Source organism: Mytilus galloprovincialis, chromosome 1, assembly GCF_965363235.1.
Source record: "Mytilus galloprovincialis chromosome 1, xbMytGall1.hap1.1, whole genome shotgun sequence".
In the NCBI taxonomy this organism is placed as follows: Eukaryota; Metazoa; Mollusca; class Bivalvia; order Mytilida; family Mytilidae; genus Mytilus; species Mytilus galloprovincialis.
This window is the reverse complement of record NC_134838.1, coordinates 93399154-93419147: the sequence shown is the minus strand read 5'-3', so window position 1 is coordinate 93419147 and position 19994 is coordinate 93399154. Positions and strand designations below refer to the sequence as shown.

The 19994-nt window shown below is 32.7% G+C and overlaps 1 long non-coding RNA gene across 1 annotated transcript in view; it reads right to left on the bottom strand.

Moving 5' to 3' along the window:
• LOC143045132 (uncharacterized) overlaps positions 1 to 17537 on the bottom strand; it is a 30114-nt gene extending 12577 nt beyond the window's left edge. The window contains exons 1-3 of the long non-coding RNA XR_012968876.1: positions 17408 to 17537; positions 13146 to 13392; positions 6400 to 6504 (exon numbers count right to left, since the gene is read on the bottom strand). This is a non-coding gene — a long non-coding RNA (uncharacterized LOC143045132). The remainder of the gene's footprint in view (positions 1 to 6399; positions 6505 to 13145; positions 13393 to 17407) is intronic.
• Positions 17538 to 19994: the final 2457 nt, after the last annotated feature.

Genomic DNA, 19994 nt, shown 5'->3' with positions numbered 1-19994 from the left:
TTTACTATTAACAATAACCACAAAAAACCTATTTCTTGTATCAAACATAAACTAAAAGAACTAGCCAAGAAATTTGTTTTTGTCCCAGCCGATAAAGCTGCTAATAATAATATTATTGTTAGACGTAAATTTTACATTGAGGTTCTGAAAAAAGAAATCATCAATTCACCAACATTCCAACTGACTCCATTTTCAGAAAACGACATCTGTAACAAACATAAACTTTTAGCTACCGCTTTACAAGCAGAGCCAAATACAATGAAAGTCCCAACTATGTACTGGCTTCCGAAGCTACACAAAACACCTTACAAATATAGATTTATTTCGTCTTCAAGCCATTGTTCCACTACTAAATTGTCTATTCTTCTTACCAGCACACTTGGTACAATTAAAAACCTGATAATAAATTGTTCAAATAAGGCCTTCGAAAATAGTGGAATTAATTACTTTTGGAGTGTCAAGAACTCGTTGGAAGTACTTGATAAATTGCATGCTTATATTGGTGATTTTAAATCTGTTCAAAGTTTTGATTTTTCTACCCTGTATACCACATTGCCTCACATTCTCATTAAGAAAAAATTCACACACCTAATTAAATGGGCATTTAAAAAGTCAGAATGTGAATATATATGTTCAAACTCTTTTAGGTCATTTTTTAGTAACAATAAACAAAAAAACTATGTCAATTGGACATGCTTTGATACTATATATGCCCTTGAATTTTTACTAGATAACATTTTTGTTCGCTTTGGGGATTCCGTATATCGTCAGATTATCGGAATTCCAATGGGGACTAACTGTGCACCACTTATTGCGGACCTGTTTTTGTATTGCTATGAGTTACAATTTATGACAAAAATAAGCAAAGACCCATCGAAACAACATCTGATAAACATATTTAATAATACTTTTAGATATTTGGATGATATTTTGGCTCTCAATAATGACGACTTCAGTATGTATATTAAAGAAATTTATCCTGTTGAACTTACTTTGAATAAAGCTAATACTAACAATGACCACTGCCCTTTCCTCGAACTTGATATCTATATCACTAACGGAAAGCTGAATACTAAAATTTATAATAAAAGAGATGATTTTTCATTTCCTATCGTTAATTATCCATTTTTAGATGGTGACGTTCCCTTGTCACCATCTTACGGTGTTTATATATCTCAACTTGTACGATTCGCTCGTGTATGTAACAATGTTTTAGATTTTAACGAGAGAAATTTATGTATTACTGAAAAATTATTACACCAGGGTTTTCGATATCACAAACTAGTCATAACATTTACTAAATTTTATCATCGGTATAAGGACATCATTCGTAAATATAGCTCAACATGCAGACTTCTTATACGTTCAGGTATTTCACATCCAATTTTTTATGAAAATATTCTTTATAAAGCACAAAGGTGTCAGTATTCACCTCAAAAACTAACAAAACCTTTGAATAGACTTATTAAGAAGGGATATAGTTACGATACTGTTGTCATGTCATTAAAGATTGCATATTTTGGCGTTAATATTGATTCACTTATAGGGTCTTTGCATCGGAACTAAACACATTTATTCAAAAACCAGTTGTTGGCATGACACGGGTTATGTTCTTCTCATATATGTTATGATGGTATCATACTAAACCCCTAACGGGAAGGATTGTGCCTGATGTTCATATGATGAAATCATAATCTTTCAGTCAGTTTAATTGAAGTCTGGAGCTGGTATGTCAGTTAACTGCTAGTAGTCTGTTGTTATTTATGTATTATTGTCATTTTGTTTATTTTCTTTGGTTACATCTTCTGACATCAGACTCGGACTTCTCTTGAAATGAATTTTAATGTGCGTATTGTTATACGTTTACTTTTCTACATTGGCTAGAGATATAGGGGGAGGGTTGAGATCTCACAAACATGTTTAACCCCGCCGCATTTTTGCGCCTGTCCTAAGTCAGGAGCCTCTGGCCTTTGTTAGTCTTGTATTATTTTAATATAAGTTTCTTGTGTACAATTTGGAAATTAGTATGGCGTTCATTATCACTGAACTAGTATATATTTGTTTAGGGGTCAGTTGAAGGACGCCTCCGGGTGCGGTAATTTCTCGCTACATTGAAGACCTGTTGGTGACCTTCTGCTGTTGTTTTTTTCTATGGTCTGGTTGTTGTCTCTTTGGCACATTCCCCATTTCCATTCTCAATTTTAAATATTAAATGTCAACTAGAATTATTTGACAAAGTAGTTAAGCCTATGTTATTATAGGGGTGTGAAGTCTGGGGAATGGGTAACACCTCTGTTATAGAATGTATTCATCTTAAATTTTGTAAATTACTGTTTAATCTTAAAAAATCCACGCCTGATTATATGATATATGGGGAACTTATAGACATGGTATGCCACTGTACAGAATTCTTCAAAAGCTCTAAATTATAAATTATTCAAAAATAGTATAAATTTCGAAACCTACTTTGATATTTTAGATGATAAAAATATTGCTTCTTTTTGTAGATTTCGAACTTTGAACACAAAAATTTCTATCGAAATTGGTAGATGGCAAAACTTTCAGAGAGAAAATCGTATTTGTACTTTATGCAATTCCAGTGATATTGGCGACGAGTTCCATTATATATTAGAATGCTCGGCAATAGACGATAGTAGACAACTGCTACTAAAGCATCATTTTAAAAACAGACCAAATATTTTAAAATTGCAAGGTTTAATGAATAGTAGCAACCCATCTGAACTAAGCAATCTGTGTAAGTTTATAAGAATTATAATTATTAAATTCCTAGAATCTCCTGGGTAAACACTTAATGTCTCTACATTTGTAGTTAAAATTTATACTATGTTAATTTATTTGTATATCACTCTGTACCATTGTACTTTTTTTTACGAGAATCCAAAGCTCAATCAAGTACAAACACGTTTATTTTACTCCAAGTTTCCTAAGAAATTTAGAAATGCCAAATTGTATGTGTGCAAGTCATGTTGACATATTTTTTTTGTGTTGTCTTTATGCATTTTAATTTCGGTCAAAAGTTGTTCCGCGATTGTGTTGTAAATTTTTATGAACGCTGAATCAAAATTAAATGTTCTTATCTTATCTCATTCAATACAGAATCAAAAATAAATATTAAAATTATTACCACAGAGTGATTAAACCCAGCTTTCTCCTGTTTGGTGCCTGATTTTACTGGTAAGATCAATAGTCAAATTGAAAGTGACAGTTTTCTCAAAAGTTCACATACATGTTTGAGTGACCTCATAGGATATAACAATGCCGGCCTAATTAACTTACAGTAAAGATAATCCAAATTCAATAATTATGCGCTTACATGACACTCTGTTTTAATTATTTTAGCTTAATTATTTAATTACAAATAATAAAATCGCATGACCTGTTTTTTACAATTTCTTTTTGTTCGAAGGAAATCAATATTTAAACATATTAATTTAAAATATAATGAAGAAATTTTTAAAGCCAATGTTTAAAAAAAAGACTTCTATTTTAACAAAATTATTTTTGTCTTAAGTTTTATTGGCAATTCACAATTTTACTATGACAATACAAAAACAGATGTGGTATAATTGGCAATAAGACAACTATTCACAAGAGACCAAAATGACACAGATATCTAAAACTATAAAGATCATTGTACGGCCTTCAAAAGTGAGCAAAGCCCATATCGCATTGTCAGCTATAAGAGAACCCGAAAGGAGTAGTCCGGTAAGGGCCAATTTTGGCATCAAATTTCACGTATCAAGACCTCTAAGTATGGAAACAGGATACATTAATAATGATTCATTTATTCAATCAACCAAACATCTTTGGAATAATCTTGATGATTCAACTCGTGTTGTTGAATCAATTAATAAATTAAAAACTGAACTTAAATACCGTTATCATCAGAGTAACATGTTTGTACCGAAGCAATATGGATTCGGAATTCGAAAACTGACCCAACTTCGTTGTTTTGCATCATCCTTACACTATGATCTATATAGGGTCAATATTATTTCTGATTCTTCTTGCCGCTGTGGTGTTAATCGTGAAGATACCTATATCATTTCTTTTTTAAATGTAACCTCGGGTAGTTGTCTTCTTTCTCTAGAGCAAAACCAGACCATTTTCAAAAATGTCTTCGAGTTTATTCAAAGTTCGGAAAGATTTCAAATTGTCTAGATAACAAACCATGATCGCACACACATCATCATCTAAGTAAAAGTAAAATTCTTCACCCTTTTTTTGTCCTTTCTTACGTTTTTTTTTTTTAATTTGTATTTTATTTTTTGTGTTTTTGTTTTCTAAATATTCATTTATTTACTTTTAATTTTCTCTGTATTATTGATTTCTTTCTCTCTCCAATTTTCCGTCTTTTGACATAAATCCATATTTATATATTATCTTTATATATTAAATTATATAAATATACCATTCTATACATGCATGCTCATAACAATATTTTTGTATTATATTTCTATACGTGTTAAATCTTTTAAACATTTTTTGATTCGAGCGTCACTGATGAGTTTTTTTGTAGAAGAAACGCACGTCTGGCGTTAATATAAAAATTTAATCCTGGTATCTATGATGAGTTTTCTTACATGCAAAAAAGTACCACATTATTAGCTAGACATACACATATTGTACTATAATTCTCTTGCAATGGTCAGTTTTCTCACTATATGACTTATAGTTAATGACTACATGTACGTGGTTATTGGATGGTAAAAAAGTGTGAAACAATATAGACAACTTCAAATACAAAAAGCTACTCCAGCAAAAAAAAAAAAAAAAACAAACACAAAAACACAAAAAAGACCCACAACACAAAATACAAAAACACAAAATGACAAAAACACAAGTAAATATTACAAAAATATTAGATCGTCGTTGTGATACTATGTTTGCAATTATAAACGAATACCCCTGATATTTTGAATTTGTGATATTTATCGTTTAGCTACTATTCCTAATTTCCAATTTATCGTCCATGGATGCACCTTCTCGTAGTCTATATCACAAATGAAAAATTTGTTTTTTTCTTCGCCCTTATTAAACTCTTGATCAACTTGCTGAGAATTTAGTTCTGAGATTTCTTTCACTCCACCAATTTCAGATTTTAGTACACTGTTACTGCGGCCTTCACTATTAACTTCGGTATTTGTTTCAGCGACACCATCAGAAACTGTTGATATGTTGGTTTCATTACCGATACTGTCATCGTCATCTGAATCAGTAGGTTTGTCTGAGATTTCACTCCCAATGTCCAGGTGGTACAAGTTTTTTACTTTTCGTTTTCTGCAGATCTTCATATGAATTATAGTTTTCGTAACATAAAATACATACAGTAATACATGTATCAGAGGTACTATAATTGCTGCAGTAACAAATAGTGCTGCAATAGTTTGACTTTCTCCGTTCCAGTCTAATTCTGAATATATTGCAGCATTGTTTGCCATTGGCTGATACACGACTGTAAATAATATGTAAATTCCAGCAAAAGACATAGGATATATTAAATGAAGTACTCGCACTGGTTTGGCACTTACAAATAGGTTGAGTACTACATAAACAGTATTAATTACATGGAACTCAATACTTGGAGCATCGTTAGCTACAAAACAATACAACTTTATATAATTCTATACATTAACGAAATGTTAGCTTGACTTCATATATCGTGGCTTCATATACCAGCATTACATGTTGTTTAAGAAAGTATATATAATCAACCATCGCAATGTACTGACACCATTTTTAACCAACCAATCTTAATAAATAATCCATTAAAACTATTCAAAATATCTACAAACATCCAATTATCATGTATACAAAAAATAAGTACAGTATGATAGGGTTGAGGAAAGCTTGATCAATCAGATTGACAAAAGGCCACAAAATAACTTGAAAAAAACCATAGACACAAAGTACCAATTTATGTATACTGGCAATGTATTGTAAATGATACCGCACCTTTTATAGATTGCAGTGATATATACATGTATTTTAATGTATTGGAAATGATATCGCACTTTTTTTTTTTTTTTTAACTATTTTGAAAAATGATATTGCTTGACAGCACACATACACACAAAACACAATTACAGCAACAAAAATTTTGTTCCTTTGCTTTCTGTGTGTTTTTTGCTGTTCATGTACTGATTTTGTGTCATCCATGATATCTTTGTTTTGTTCTATAATACAAATTTAATATAATTGCTCATCCAAGTTTGACGGTAGGAAAAACATCAAGGATAACTTGAGCACCTCAACTTTCTCTTATAAAGACCACTAGACGTCTTTTTGTGGTGTAAATTTGCTGTCTTTATGGCGTTAACTAAATAACTGATAAGATATACATTTTTAACACAAAAGTAAGTTAATTATAAGGCTTACTTGGTATTTGAATGCTGTAAAGTCCTATAGTAACTGTTATAGCGATTGTGTTACTAGTCTCGAAAAGAAACCAGCTAAACCGTATATACCAAGGCAGCCTATCATCTAAAATAAACAAATTAAACATAACCATGATTTCTTTAAATATCGTTTTCCTGGTCTATTCTGATATTGAAATAGTCCAGGGGAACATTTATCAGTTATTACAGTAATGAATTTTAATAATAACCAAAACACTAACTTTTTCTTTCCAGTAATCGCTTATAACATTAAATGAAGCATAGTTAAAAATGACTTGATTTTTCAACTGATGTTTATAGTTCGTTTTTTGAACCGTTATACAACTGTCCAGGTTAGGGGGAGGGTTGGGATCCCGCTAACATGTTTAACCCCGCCACATTATTTATGTATGTGCCTGTCCCAAGTCAGGAGCCTGTCATTCTGTGGTTGTCTTTTTTTTGTGTTACATATTTGTTTTTCGTTATTTTTTAGTACATAAATAAGGCCGTTAGTTTTCTCGTTTGATTTGTTTTACAGATGTCATTTCGGAGCCTTTTATTGCTGACTATGCGGTATGGGCGTTGATCATTTTTGAAGGCCGTACGTTGACCTATTATAGTTATTAATGTCTGTGTCATCTGGTCTCTTGTGGAGTGTTGTCTCATTGGTAATCGTTCCACATCTTCTTTTTTTTATATATATTTTTTATTATTTAAGGAATGACTGTAATATTTTTTCTGTCTATGAAGATTTGGTGCACACTGAATAACGCGAGTAGCGAGTTATTTAACAGTGTGCACCACATTTTTTATGTTATTTCGAATAGACAGAAAAAATATTACAGTCATTTCTTATAATTTAATTCTAAATTCCATTTTAAACCGTAGAAAACCATGAAAAAACGTTGATGACGTCACGGTCACATGACTAAATTATGTCTATGGGCTCATAACAAAATAAAGTCAGCCAATCAGAAGACGTGTTACATCCAAAATCAAATTATTGTAGAATGAATTAACATTAGGTGGAAATGGAGTTGATGATACACTGGATAGAAGAAATCAAAATAAATTATTACTTAATTACGTAAGGTGATAACATTTCTAATATTTACAAAACCCGGAGAAGTGTTAACATAGTCATGTTCTTGTTCGGATTTGACAAACTTCATTCCTATTCTTAGGCCCACTAAATATTTACAAAGGGACCCATCCTTATATTTCTATGGGTTTAAATCAACGGTTTACCTGTCTGTTACTAAGTTAAAACGCCATGTGAATGATTAAATATTGGTTTAAGATCTCATTTCTGTAAGAAACGCAATAGTAGCATTTTCACCTTTTCTGCTTGACAAATGTTATTCCATTATGGTGTTTTACGTTTGACGCCGGAAGCGTACCTATGACGCCAAACTGTTGATGTGCTAAAGTCTTGGATCATGTTACGCGGAATTTTCTATCTATTACATTATTCCATCGAAATATCTGCTACAAAGGTAATGGACCAGACTCAAGCTAGCGACCAATCAAGCTAGCGACCAAGTCTAGCGACCACTAAAGAACACAATGAGAATCAACTTGTCAAAGAATCATAATGTGGTATATGAGAAAACCACAAAACGACATAATGAAACAACGTTCTGTTAAAAATAAAATATGGCTACCAATACGGTTTATATTGTTTTTTACCTTTAAATAACTAGAAATATCCATCATATCAAGTCAGAAAGGACACTACAACATCAATGCCGTTTGTAGCCTAATGTTCTGACTAGTTTGCTTGCTAAATGTCTGCATTAATATAAATCAGTAAAGGGAGAACGTCCCAGAAAATCGTAAAAGTCAAAATATCGTAATACAATAGAAAAACAAAGGAGATAGGGTATCTTTAATCAGCAAATGCACAGCGCTAAATACACAAAAAAAACAAAGGAACAATCTTTTTAGCGACGATTTTTATTCCTCTACACAAACACATACTTTATGTTATTATATATGTATTTATAGAATGCAAAGTGCGCTCCTCTACGTATTTTACTCTATAGAGAAGGGCATATACTAAATTTTGAGTTCTTCTTTACGTTTTCTTCACCGAGATGGTAAACAAAAATCAAGGATTGCAAATAAACTATTAAAAACGGATCGTATATCCCCCATGACATAATAGTTATAATATACGAGTAATTTGCGGATACGAAATGAGAAATAAAAGTATACGAATTAAATTAGATAAAAAAAACAACAGTGTTTGTCTATGATGATTTGCTCGCACAATTATTTTCCATATTCAGAGAACCGTAAATAATTTTAAAAAGAACATATTTCAATAAACATGTGTACCTAGTTTCAACTTGCTCTGACTACAATGTCGTCTTTCAATCTAATACAGTATAAATGGATGGATACACGGAAAAACGAACGAACGAACGAACAAACCTACAGATCAGATACGGTCTTCACTGTTGTAGGCGTAGCATAGAATAACTATTTAATGTGAGTTGACTTAAACTCGTTCATGTGTACATTTTATAAGCTTTCAAATAAACGAAATAAGAAATATCTTATGTTCGAAAGAATTGCTTTCTATACATTTGGCATCCTTAAATGGTCCGAGTACACAGTTATCGTCCTTTGATTTTTCGTTGTCCACGAATATAGTCCTTAGTGTGGACAGTGTGTTATTTGCCATTTTGTTATACCCCTTCCAAATGTATTTCTTCATGTTTTATGCCTCAAATAGCAAGTTAGGGGGATTAAAGCACACTGTAAAAAAATGGGTCATGAATTTTAGAATAAGTAGTGATTTGGTCCAGTTAATTAGAAAAGGTTAAAAATAGCACATCGGAAGCTTTCAAAAGATTTAAGGACCCCCTTAACATAAATTGTCCATTTGGAGTTAGAGTTAGAGCCAAGGAATTTTTTTTTAATATTTGGATGTTAGTGAGAAAGTGTAGGTGGGATTCAATTCCCAGAAGCTTTTAACCCCCAAAAAATCATTTCAGTGGGCTCTGCTCTGATTTATTACCTTTTATTTAAGCCATGTCCGGTGGCGTACTTTATCGTATGGAGCTTGCGAGGCTTGCAGAAAGAATGTACGTTGGACACGAAAGAAACAACATCGCCACGTGTGGGAAAAAACTTTGCCGTAGGGAACTGTACAGAAAGACTGAAAAATGAGCCCATACCCATAACTGTATAGGTACCTCAGACTTTGGATGGCCAGTGAAGTCTTCAGGTGCACTTTCCTACCCAGGGATTGATACGAGTTGAAGATATGGATAATAGCTTTCAATCTAACCACCTGCGGTCAAGAACTTTGCCGTAGGGGGATGGGAGTAAAGCGACTGCTGCCACCACCCATAATGGACCAAAATGAGAAATTGCGTATGTTGTTGTCAGCTTCCGGTGCACTTTCCCACCTTACGCGTGGTGGCAGAAGTGGCTTCACTGCCACTCCCCTACGGCAAAATTCTTGACCGTAGGTGGTTAGATTGATAGCTTTTATCCATATCTTCAACTCGTATCAATTCCAGGGTGGGAAAGTGCACCTGAAGACTTCACTGCCCATCCAAAGTCTGAGGTACCTATACAGTAATGGGTATGGGCTCATGTTTTCACTCTTTCTGTACAGTTCCCTACAGCAAAGTTTTTACCCACACCTAGTGGGATTGAAAGCTTGTCCCTGACCCTTTTATTCATTAAAATGTCCGGGTGGGAAAGTGCACCAGAAATATTACATTAATTGCTGGACCTATGGCTGGTATAGCTATGAAAATACGGAAAGTCAAACAGAAAATAGCCCATTAAACCTGTAAAAATGACATTGATGTTTTTATAAACCATCTTTGAAGGCTAAATTAGTAGTCAGCTGTCTGAAAACAAATTTTATTGCACAAAAACTTTCATACATAAAAAATCCACAGGGGCCAAAATGCGAAACCAAACTCCTAACTGTGCATTGCTGTTTTCTGGTTCCCCAGAAATTCCAGAAAAAAACCAGGTACTGAGCCAACTATACAACGGGGGAAATATAACCTGTTTTTTATTAATTTTTCTGATTATTATTGAACACGGGTCTTTAGTGATCCTAAGTGAATACGCTTTCATTTGATACCAAAATGAACTAAATATTATACTTATTGACAAAGATTTATAAATATGCATAGTAACTATTTTGTTTGATATATGTACTACTTTGTATATTCTCTTGATCGGGCCGATATAGCAATTTATTATAAATGTAATAGGACTAGATTGTTTCCCTTTTCAGTTATCAATTATTTTCGACTGTTTTTTTTTTTTTATTTGCTTATCATATTATATTTTCATTTTATTCATTCGAATTGATATTCAATAGACAACTTATTACTCTTTTGTCTTCATCGGTCACTTTACTAATAACATGCTACATAATGTCTGAATAAAGGTTGAAACGAGAAAAAAAATAAAAGTTGTATCTTCACAGAAGGAATTTACTTAAGAGGTAAAACAGTAAAGTTGACCTTATAAAGTATAAAACATTATATAACTATTCTGTATGAATACTTGTGTATGCAAGATGTATGAGAAATATTTTTGAGAAACACTTTTTAAAGAACAACATTGTTGTACTAGAAACCGAAGGATTCATAACATTTATTTTCTAATTTTCGTGTTGAATTTTTATGTCATTATACTTAAAAAATTCTTGTGATATTTTTGAGTAATATGTAATATAGCTGTTGTATATAAATGTTGAATTAAAGATTTAAAAAAATGCATCTGGCTGAACGTAGTTTAAATGTTTTGACTTGATGAATGTTGCATTGAATAAATTTAGTTTTTTCTTTCTAATTACATTTTGATTTGTTTTACTGCTTTCAGTATTATCTGAAGTGCCTTGTACTATACCCATTATACTGTTTCGTGAACCACTCCCCTCAAACCTAAATGGTTTTGAGGAAATACTCAATATTTGACAATGCCAAGGATATAGAAACCCTTACATGATTTTTCTAGTTCCTTGTTCACTTAAACATTTTATTTATCTCACCGTAAGTTGACATTTGAACGTCTGTATTTTTTTTTATTCTGTTTTACAATACTTACGAATATGTCCCGAACCATATCAATATTTGGACCCTATGCGTGCGGTCATGACCATATACGTATACCCATATGGTCTGACCGTACGCGTATGATTGGACCATATCAGTATTATACTCGTTTTATACACCTTATCGCTATTTGTCCGCCATTGCTGGAAATCACACAGGTTCCCGTAAAATTTTGACGTCATAAAACAAAATGTCTGACGCCACAATGGAAAAGTGATTGTTGTTGACGTCAAAAGTTCAAGCGGACGGGTCAGCCGGGAATAGCGATAAGGTGTATTATCAACGGGTCGGACCATATGAGGTAGTTGGACCATAAAGGTTGTTTTTTTAAATATCCAATCTGGAAACAGTATATCTAGTTAAAACAAAAATCTCGATTTGAAATAAATGAATAATACCATGTAATATAAAGTCTTCAAAAACTGAATAACTGATTTAGAATCTTAGCCTCCAGCAAGCACGTGACTCATGTTTGTTTGTTGGAATCCAAAATAAAATTAAAACAAAATTAATAGGTGTTTCCTTTACAATGTTTTCTTTCCAATGCATATTAAGTATGTATTTTTTCTATCAATAGCGATACATCACGTATTAAATATTAGTAGAACGTTGTAGTATAATGTCATTTTGTGGTTTTCAGACATATCTCGAAATGGTTCTGTTACGTATTTATGCTCAGTGTTAACTTAAGTGGTCGATAGAATTGGTCGCTAGCTTGATTGGTCGCTAGAATTGGTCGCTAGCTTGAGTCTGGTAGGTAATGGTTATGTTTTCGTGTTATAATTGAGATAAAATAAGGGCAAAGATATCAGTGGTACAGGGACATTCAAACTCATAAATCAAAAATATACTGACAACGCCATGGCGACTACACAAGAAAAAGACACACAGACTGACAATAGTACACAAAACACAACATATAATAAAGACTAAGCAAAACGAACCCCATCGAAAACTGGGAGCGATAACTGTTTTGTATTTAATGAGAGACCTATAACTGAAACTCCCAAATATCGACTCACGGTTCGCAATTTGTCACAGCGGAACAATCGTTTGACGTACTAGGTATATCTTAAAACAAAATGCGAAGATGACATATTATATTTGAAAATAACGATCTTGTATAATCGTCCATTAAAATTTATTTATTTACTCACTGGCGTCATTTTTCTATAAGTAAACCACTAAATATATGTGAAAATTTCTATATAGTTCATTACATAATATTGGATGATACAATTTCCCGACTTTTCATGTTCCCTATGATATGATCTTTCTAATTTAAATTCCAAATTAAAGTTTTGACCCCAATGCACGGTCCACTGAACATAGACAATGATAATCCGTGTACTGGGGACACATTCTTGTTTCGCCTTATATTGGGCATACGTCGAACTGTATTTCTTTTATGCTATAATTCTAAAAAAAAGTATTGAAATGTGGATATATATTAGGGCTTCCGAGTTCCATAACCAATTTTACACCAGGATTTGGAGTAACTTTTTTCAGTCCTTTTTTTTTTATTATTAATTTGTCCTTCAAACTTTTTCGTTTTCAGTGACAAGTTTCTGTAGACGCAACATTTGTTTAATGTCATAACTTACTATAAGCCTGGTTTGAGTTCAGTTGTTATGTGATTTTTAACACTTACCTTTAAATCTACATTCTTTGTTTATAAGCTCTGGTCTTTTATAATGAACATAAACAGTTGATATGGCGTCCATCAAATTGGAAAACCCGAGGATTATGTATCCCCAGTTAGTAAAGTATAGCAAATACTTAGAAGTTTCCGATGACCCATCAACTCCATAAATAAAATAAGGTTCCAGAATAAACCACAACAAGTGGTAGAATAACCAAATTAGTGTCCATATTGGATACAGCAGTCTTGGACCACACTAAAACACAATAAAATTAAATGACACACTTCTATTATATAACCAGTATAGATTTAAAATACAAAGATATCAACATTTATTTAATAAAAAGAGTTTTATGTTCTCTAAAAAAATATTAGATATACATTATTAACATGCGATCAACGTTGAATCTAACGAAGAGGAAATTTACAAGAATCTGAATAGAATAATTTAAACAGTCTGAGCACTTATTAGGCCGATAAGCTACAGAAAAAATATTATTTATAAATTGATTTTTAAACATTAACCTCATTAGAACTTTAGTGCATGGATAGTTGTCTCATTGCAAACAAACAACATCTCTTTACTCTTATATTTTATATCTTTTGAAATTTGCATTCAAATTTGATGCTATTTCTTTCCAATATTTCATTTACATGAAATTAAATTTTGTCTTTCCTTAATATATAATGACAAAATCAATATAAAAAAAAATGAAAACAACACGTTATCAATTTCATGCTTTCTGGATTTACCTTCATCAGGTACATGTACGCTCAAATTCTGACTATTTGACAGGCAAGAATGTTTAAGTACCGAACACATGAAAAAGCTATAAACCAAAAAGGACCTAAAAAGGGAGTTTAAACCTTAGTTTCTGTATATTTTCAAAATTTATGAACGGGCAATTTTAGATAGTTTGTTATGAAACATGTCAATACCTAAGTACTGGCTACTGAGCTGATGATACTCTCGGGAACTGATAGTTCACCAGCAGAGGTAGCGACCCAGTGCTGTATAAAATGAAAACAACGTTATCAAATTCATGCAAAACGTAATCACTTGCTACCGATTTTATTCATAAAAAATATAAATTTTAGATGTGTAGGAATTGACCATATCTCTCCATGAGCGTCTAATTATGTTTACATCTCTGGCTTTCAAATGTCTAGGTTTGAGCGTTTCTGAAGGAAAATCCCGGAAAGAGCTGATGACGCACGACATTTATAAAGGAAATTGAGAATGGAAATGAGGAATGTGTCAAAAAGACAACAACCCGACCAAAGAGCAGCCAACAGCCGAAGGCCACCAAATGGTCTTCAATGCAGCGAGAAGCTCCCGCATGCTTCAGCTGACCCCTTAACAAAAATGTATACTAGTTCAGTGATAATGGACGTCATACTAAAATATACACAAGAAACTAAAATTAAAAATCATACAAGACTAACAAAGGTCAGATGCTCACACCTGAGTTGGGACAGGCTCAAAAATGCGGCGGGGTTAAACATGTTTATGAGATCTCAACCCTCCCCCTATACCTCTAGCAAATGTAGAAAAAAAACACACAACAATACGCACAGTAAAACTATAATATAAGTCTAAAATTAGTTATAAACCATTTGCAAAATGAATCGCAGAACCTCTTCAAAATCCTCCAATACCGTTCATGACAATACATCGAAAATGTTGTTCTGTGAAGCTTGCACTTCCCGATTAGAAATCGACCCACAAAACCCCTTTTATGTTGATATAGCATACACTACAACACGTGTTACTATAAGTATTTAACTTCGAAATATTTTTACGGAACTTTTATAAAGTCAACAAGAAATGGATTTTTTTTCATCATCAAAATTTCACAGAATGTCAGCGTTCCCCCTATTCTGTCATTGACTGCTATGCATTTGTATATTTAGTATTTCAAGCATTTCAATTTCTTTTGTTTTCAATTAATCTATCCCACAAAAAAAAATCAACAGGATTTAGTAACTTTTTAATAAGTTCAGATGAAGTATAACATGGACAAAACAAAAAAACCCACACGAGGAATCCCTTAAATGAGGGACTTCCCTTAGTCAAGGGGTCATTTTACTTCTGTGAAAAATAAAAATGAAAAATGTAGATTTTTATTTAACTTAAAAATGGGAAATTCTGACATTATATTTAGAACTACTTTTCTAAATGTAGGATCCAATTATTTTGAAAAATAAAGAAGATATACATGATATATAAAGCCTCGGTCACACCTTACCGGATAGCACGAACGGACGCCTAACGGATGAAAATAAAAGTTGTCCGTTGACAAAATTGTTATCCGTTGGGAGTCCGTTGATGTACTGACCGAATAAAACGGACGTGTAACGGATGCATAACGGACACACACCGGATATGCAACGTACGAGAAACGGACACGTACCGGACAGAACGGATGTCGTACGTACATCCAACGGACGAGTACCGCATAAAACGGACACCTAACGGACGCGTACGGGATAAAACGGATGAACAAGTTATACGGAAAAATCAAAGGCGACAATAATAATACATGTAAATCGCATATATATTCAAAATGTTTCTGTGTAACTGGTTTTGGTTTATTCTTCAAAATTCCGCCAAATGGCAGTGTCTGGCCTGATTAAGAACTGTTTGATTGTGAAGACGTGCCTATACTCTAAGATCGATTATGAATAATAAGAATTCATGAACCTTAAGAAATCTGACATACCAATAATTTGCATTTCTGACGCGAAATTTTCAATTTGCATTTATCCGTTTCAAATCCGTTCATCATCCGTTTTATCCGGTAGAAGTCCGTTTCTCATCCGTTCAACATCCGTTTTATCCGTTAAACGTCCGGTAGAAGTCCGTTGGTGAATTTATCTTCCAGACCTCCAACGGATGTATAACGGACACGTAACGAATACAAAACGGAAACGAAACGGACGAGTACCGTACAAAACGGACGTTCAAGGGACATTTTATCCGTTGGACGTCCGTTCAAAGTTTTTAACATGCTCAAAAATTTCTAACGGATATGAACGGATGTCTAACGGATAAGAACGGACGTCTAACGGACATGAACGGATTGAAAAAAAGTTATCCGTTAGGCGTCCGTTCGAGCTATCCGTTAAGATGTGACCGAGGCTTAGGCCGAGAACATACCAAAATTCTTTGACATGTGTTGACCATATTATACCAGATAGATCATAAGATGTACAATTCTTTGGGAAAAGTTTCTTCAAATAATATGAATATATTGTGCTCATTTTTACTTAAAAAGTGGTTTTTAATGTCCTTACATTGAGGGGATACCCCTAGGTGTTGTTCCCAACCTGATAAAGGTCTTTCTTTGTCCATAATTTTAAATTGGAAAAGTCAACAATAATTTAATATCCTTACACATGAAATTAATTCCTGGTCTTGCAGCTACATGTTCATCTTTTCTACTGATATATAATAACTAGAATCATGCAAATAAACTTAAAGTAAAAGGCATGTAGGCTCGTCTTACAAATATGACACTTTTTCTAGACCACAAAACAGCACACGCAAAATAGTCGTCGCAAAGAATTGTAACCTTTGAAATTGTTGTCGCGCACTAAAACCCCCATGGACACTTTCAAAAGTTGGCAGGTATGTATAAAGAAATAAACTTGAAACCTTTCAAATAATGTTACCTAATTTAATATACAAGTTATTCGTGCAATAGTCATGCAATTTAACTTTTAAAGATCCGATTACATGTATTATTAAAAATTTACAATCGCAATCTAAAACATGCGAACTATGGAACTGCTTAACGATTAAATAGTCACCTGAAAAGATTTGTTTTCCGTTTAATGGGATAATGGGAGAAAAACATATCACTTATAAGATAAAATTTAAAAAAAAAATTGAATTCGCCTACATAAAGTGTAATTTATTCTCTGCTTAATTGAATTAAAACGGTGTTGTCTGAGTAATTTCATGTTTTCATGTTGAAGAAACGGTTTGTTGAAATGGTATAAAATGCTTCCATCGACTAGTATATTATAAATTTATCCCAGTTTCCATACGAATAAAGTTAGCCTAGTCAGATTTTGTCATTAAACTCTGCACGATTAAAATTGAAAAGAAGTAGAAGTAACTGACGATTAAAAATACTGAAATGTACAAAAGACTTTGACCTTTTTTATATATATAAATACATTGTTACGCACCCACACTAATAATACTTTATACCTTAAAATATAGAATTTGATAAAAATGACGGAAGAAAAGACAACCCACTTACTTCGGTAACCACGAACAGACGAGGAGAATCATGGTCAAATCCAAATGACTGAAACTGAAATTCTTCTTTACAGACTTTCTTCAAATATGCCTTCTTCATGATACTTGTTCTGATTTTAAAAACAAATGGATGACCTATACGTATACAAAGATATATTGACGTTGATATAGTTCAATGCATGACATATGATATTCGTTATGCCAGGGTCAGATGTTGAATGTCTGATACTATTATGATACAATTTCAATACACATTGTTCTTTAACCAAACCTGTATTGTTATATCAATCTACAGTGCTTAATATGTTCTTTATAAAGTATATTTAATGAAGATAATCTGACGTCAAATTTTTTAAACCTCGCAATTGTTTCTGCGTTATTATCTTAACAGTATGTCTCAATGTACGTTTTCACGGAATTTGTTGATGTTTTGATAAACAGAAATATATTGACCTTGAATCATTGCTTTTTTTTTAAAGCTGTCTAACAAACAACGTGGAATGGCTATTTGGTCAAGCTTTTTTTTATTTATTTATTAAAGCGTTGATTTGAATTATTTGAATTTTACAATATCTTAAGAAAAAGATGGTATACCGCAAACATGAAGTGCAAAAATTTATACATCATATCCGGATTTCGGCAATTAATGTATCTTCAGTAATGTTAGGAATCGAAACGGTATTTGGAAGGCCATACAATTTACCTTAATTTAGGATAGAATCTTGAATTTCGAAGAGTCGAAACAGGAATTATTTGTCTTCGGGTTTATATGACGGATCATATAAACCTGAAGACAAATATAATACAAGCGTTAGCCTTTCAAAAAGGCTATTCGACTCTTAGCTGATGAAAATGGAAAGTGCTCTCGCTTTGTAGATTAATTCATTTACTAGAATAGCCACGTGCATCAATCAACAAATTTTACCACACACGTGAGGTCACACGTTATGAAGTAGTAATATATCGTTTAACGTTGTTGTTTACTCCAGAAGATTCGACTATTTATAGACAAGAGGCTGTCACAACGACAGCAAACCGGATTTATTAACATTTATTTGTGTCCTGGCAATATCACAAGAACCATTACCGATGAATGGTGAAAGTGAAAATCGTCAATATCAAATTTGACCTCCATTTTGTCATCAGTATCAACATATTAAAATTTGAAAAGCTTAGATTGAATGGTTCATGAGTAAATGCAACAACGTGAATGGAAACGCCATTTTACGATCTTTCAAGAACCATAACTCTTGAACGGTAAAAGTCGAAATCGTCATTATTGAACTTGACCTCTATTTTGTCATCAGTAACAATATATTAAAATTTCAAAGGCTTTGGTTGAATGGTTCATGAGAAAATGCACGGACACGACGGGAAACACCATTTTTCAATCTTTCAAGAACCATAACTCCTGAACGGTAAAAGTCAAAATCGTCATTATTGAACTTGACCTCCATTTTGTCATCAGTAACAGCATATTAAAATTTCGGAAGCTTTGGTAGAATAGTCCATGCGTAAATGCACGGACACGACTGGAAACTCCATTTTTCAATCTTTCAAGAACCATAACTCCTGAACGGTAAAAGTCAAAATCGCCATTATTGAACTTGACCTTCGTATAGTTGTCAGTAATAACATATTAAAATTTTAAAAGCTTTGGTTGAACGGTTCATGAGTTAATGCACGGACAACATTTGATTGCCGCCCGCCCGCCCGCCGTACATCCCCAAATCAATAACCGACATTTTTGTCACAAAAATCCGGTTAATAAAAGTTACCTGTGTAAAATCTAATTGCTAGAATAGAGAGGACAAATCCGATACTCTACGGGATTGAAGGACATTTACTAGGTTTGGATTGTCCTAACCAATCAATAAGGCCGTGTCTGTTTTTTTCTTTGTTTTGCGTCAACTGATTCTGAGAAAACCTACCAGACAGCAAGGAAAAAAAACACACACAAAGAAAATAACACAAGAGTCTGCTTAAGTTCTGGACTGATTAACAGTGACTTTAGATCAATACTGTCATATCTAAGTGAAAGAGCAAACATGACAAACAGGAAATTTAGCAATGTACAAACTTGATATGACTATATTCTGAGAAATGGCCTTGGTATTTCAAACATTTCCCATTTATACTGAAGCCTTTGAGAAGAGACATGTTTTGATCTGAGATGTGTCATGTTGTATTAAAACCTATGTATAATCAGTAATTCCCTGTATCAAATCAATAATGCTTTAAGCATGAATTATCTCCCATTTGCAGAGTTATCTTCCTATAATTGGAATACTTTATGTAAACTTTTTGGCAATATATTAATATTTTGTTCTGCATACTTTTTTTTCAGAAAATAAACTAATGAAATTATGTTTTATATCTTAATATCTTGTGGAATTAAAAATGTACATACTAATTTATCCTATCTTATCAGACAGTAGATATCATTTAAAGAAATTTATTAGAAATATTTGAAAAAACTACTATTTTTCATTTAAAAAAGTATAAAAATTTATTTCAATTATAAAATAAGATAACTGTGCAAATGGGAGGTAACTCTTGCTTCAAGCAAGTAAGGAACGCCTACTGTA